The sequence below is a fragment of the Felis catus genome, chromosome F1 (assembly GCF_018350175.1).
Source record: "Felis catus isolate Fca126 chromosome F1, F.catus_Fca126_mat1.0, whole genome shotgun sequence".
Lineage (NCBI taxonomy): Eukaryota > Metazoa > Chordata > Mammalia > Carnivora > Felidae > Felis > Felis catus.
Window position 1 is genome coordinate 66,388,443 of NC_058384.1, and position 3,654 is coordinate 66,392,096.

Genomic DNA, 3,654 nt, shown 5'->3' on the forward strand with positions numbered 1-3,654 from the left:
CAGGACAAGTGACCCAGTTTCTTCAACAAGCAAATGACAAGAAGAAGGAAGGGAAGGGGGGGAGGGGAGAGAAAAAAGGAAGAGAAGGGGAGGGGAGGAAAGGAGAGGGGAGGGGAGGGGAGACAAAAAAGGAAGAGAAGGGGAGGGGAGGGGAAGGGAGGGGAGGGGAGGGAAGGGGAGGGGAGACAAAAAAAGAAGAGAAGGGGAGGGGAGGGAAGGAGAGGGGAGGGGAGGGGAAGGGAGGGGAGGGGAGGGGAGGGGAAGGAAGGGAGGAGGGGGAGGGAGGGAGATGGGGGAGGAGGGGAGGGAAAAAGGAAAGGAAAGAGGGGGAAAACCTATAAGCTAAGTGAGACTTGACATACATCAACCAAAGAGACCTTATTTGGATCCCACCTCAAACCAAGTTAGGAAAAATACTACTTGGGAAATTCTAAAGGAAATTTGTACACTACTGTTAAGAAATTATTGTCTGTTTTCGGTATAAGTGATAGTGTTATAGTTATGTTTTTATTTTTTTTACATTTATTCTTGAGAGAGACAGAGCACAAGTGGGGGAGGGGCAGAGAGAGAAGGAGACACAGAATCCAAAGCGGGCTCCAGGTTCCGAGCTGTCAGCACAGAGCCCGACGCGGGGCTCGAACCCCCAAACCATGAGATCATGACCTGAGCCGAAGTCGGATGCTCCACCCACTGAGCCACCCAGGCGCCCCATACTTATGCTTTATTTTACAAATACAGTATTCGTCTTTAAGAACTCATCCTGGCGTATTCGTAGATTAAGTGCCACAGCCTTGTTTGAAACAATCCAGTAGAGCGGGGCAGGTGGATGAAAGGGGGCCAGCCGCGTGCACCATTTCTGAAGCCTGGTGACAGGTACGCTGTGGGCGGAAGGGGCTCACACTAGCCTCTGCTTTGTAGGTTTTTAATCTTCCACAATAAAGCACTAAAATATCCACACCCGGACGCGGTCTCTTTCGGTGACCGCCAGCACCTCCGCCCTGGCGAGGGCCCCCCTCGCCCGTCACAGTGGTGGGCTTGTGGTCCCTGCTGGCGTCTTTCCCCCACACCACCCATTCCCGGCGCCGCAGTCGGGCTGTGTTCTCAAACTCGCAGTGAAGTCCCCTCTCCCATCAGCAGACGCAGGGCCCTGGCCTGCCCACAGCGCTCCCCCCCCCCGACCTCCCTCCCGTGACCTCCCGCCTCTCTCCTTCTCATCACTCAGCTACAGACACTGTAGCCCCCCTAAAGCCTGCAGGGAGAGCCCTTCCCCCCGGATGGCCGTCAAGGCCTTGAGACCCACCCTGAAACGCGTGTATTTTGGAAACTCTCACCCCGATCTCCAGCAGCCCATCTCCCTCGTCTCTTCTCCCCTTAGCATGTCACTGTGAAACACGCTACAAAACCCACCTATTACGCTTCCTGTACGTCAGCCCTCGAGAAAGTGCGCTTCATTGGACAACACCCTCTGTCTCTTTTGCTCACTGACAGACCCCAGGCACTTAGAACTGTGCTTGGCACAGAGTAGGTGCTTACTAAATACTTTTTATCCAAAACACTGGGGTCAGAGAGGCATCATTCATACTCGGGTACACAGTACAGGGGCAGAGCTGATGTCAGAAGTTTCTCCAGTTTAGTCCAGTTTAAAAGCCTGTGTTTAGGGGCACCTGGGTGGCTCAGTCGGTTGAACATCTGACTTCGGCTCAGGTCATGATCGCACAGTTTGTGGGTTCGAGCCCCACGTCGGGCTCTGTGCTGACAGCTCAGAGCCTGGAGCCTGCTTCGGATTCTGTGTCTCCCTCTCTCTCTATCCCTCCCCCGCCTACACTCGGTCTCTGTCTCTCTCTTAAAAATAAACATTGGGGCGCCTGGGTGGCTCAGTCGGTTAAGTGTCTGACATCGGTTCAGGTCACGATCTCGAGGTCCGTGAGTTCGAGCCCCGCATCAGGCTCTGTGCTGACTGCTCAGAGCCTGGAACCTGTTTCGGATTCTGTGTCTCCCTCTCTCTGACCTTCCCCCATTCATGCTCTCTCTCTGTCTCAAAAATAAACGTTAAAAAAAAAAGATAAAAATAAACATTAAAAAAAATTTTTTTAAAAGCTTGCGTCTTTGTGGTTTTTTTTTTTTTAATTTTGTTTTAAAAACATATACTTAGTAATGTCTCCAGTGTCAGGCCATCCCTTTTTTTTTTTTTGGTACAAATTATGTAAAACATTTATGCTAAAAACTTTTCTTCCTCCCCAAACAAAAAAGAAAATTAAAAATTACAAAATTAAAAACTGAGTATTCTAACTACAGCTCATTTTGTTTTTATAAACACTTCATCCATAACAAAAGACACAAACATGCAAAAAACCTGAATCCATAATCCAAATGATGCACACACATGTCCCGCACTTTTCCGAGACTATGCCAATAAAACACTATGTGCACACACCATTTTCACAGTGAAGTGGAAAAAATACAGTAAATAAAGTATACGTGTATTAAGACAAACAGATATCTAACGTTCTAGTTTACGAAAAAAATCCAATTCTGCTGCAAATTGGTGATATGAAAACTCCCTTTATTTGCGATTAGCTGTGTAGATTTTAAGATTTCAGTGAACAAAAAATCTCAAGTCCAAAACTAGAAATAATGTACATTTCCGACTCTCATGGTCTCATCCCCCGAGATAATAAAACCGCTTCATGAGTTTTTGTTTTATGTTTGTTTAGTTCTGTGTTTTTTAATAAAAGTCACAAAAGCGTATTGAAGCACACCATGGTTTAACTTACTGCTCCCACCACAATATATTTTCTCTTACTTACCATTTCAGATATTCGTGCCATTAATAAATAGTTCTTTTTAACGTTTATTTATTTTTGAGAGAGAGAGAGAGAGAGAGAGAGAGAGAGAGAGAATCCCAGGCAGGCTCCACACTCAGCACAGAGCCCAACGTGGGACTTGAACTCATGAACTACAAGATCATGACCAGAGCTGAAATCTAGAGTCAGACGCTTCCCGACTGAGCCGCCCGGGCGCCCCATAACTACTTTTTAATGAACAGATCATCGGCTTCATTGAGGACAGTTCTGCCCTCCCGGCGATGGAAGAGACGCAATGTGAACGATCCGCTACTGAGCAGCAAGCCGGCCTCACTCGGGATCCCCCACTCCATCAAAGCGCAGGTGTGGCCCCTGTGTCTTGCAGTGGCCAGACCGGCCTGGGCAAGCAAGTGCTTATATGACTGAGCCTGTACGTCACCACCGTATCTGCCATCAGTGCCACTGCACATGCGGACCCGTCGAGCAAACACAGGGTCGCCCTGGAAGACGCCCGCTGACACTCACCTGTGGCAGGTCACCAAGTCCCCTGGGTTAGGGACCCCCGTCCGCAGCAGGGCCTCCGGTGGGCACTCACGGGACAGAAATGGTCTCCTACCCTGGGCCCACTCCCACCAGCCCACCCGTATAACTTCCCTAAGCGTCCAGCTCTGGGATTTCCGGTCCTCGGACCACATGGCCCCTGCTCATGGCTCAGAGCGGACCCGGCCGCTGGATACTCCTCCTGCAGGCCCGTGAGCCGGTGGATGCGCTGCTAGAAGCTCCGGCACTGGCAGGGCTCTTTGCTGCCCTTCAAGGGCTCCCCGAGTGGGGCTGTGGTATCCCCCGCAGC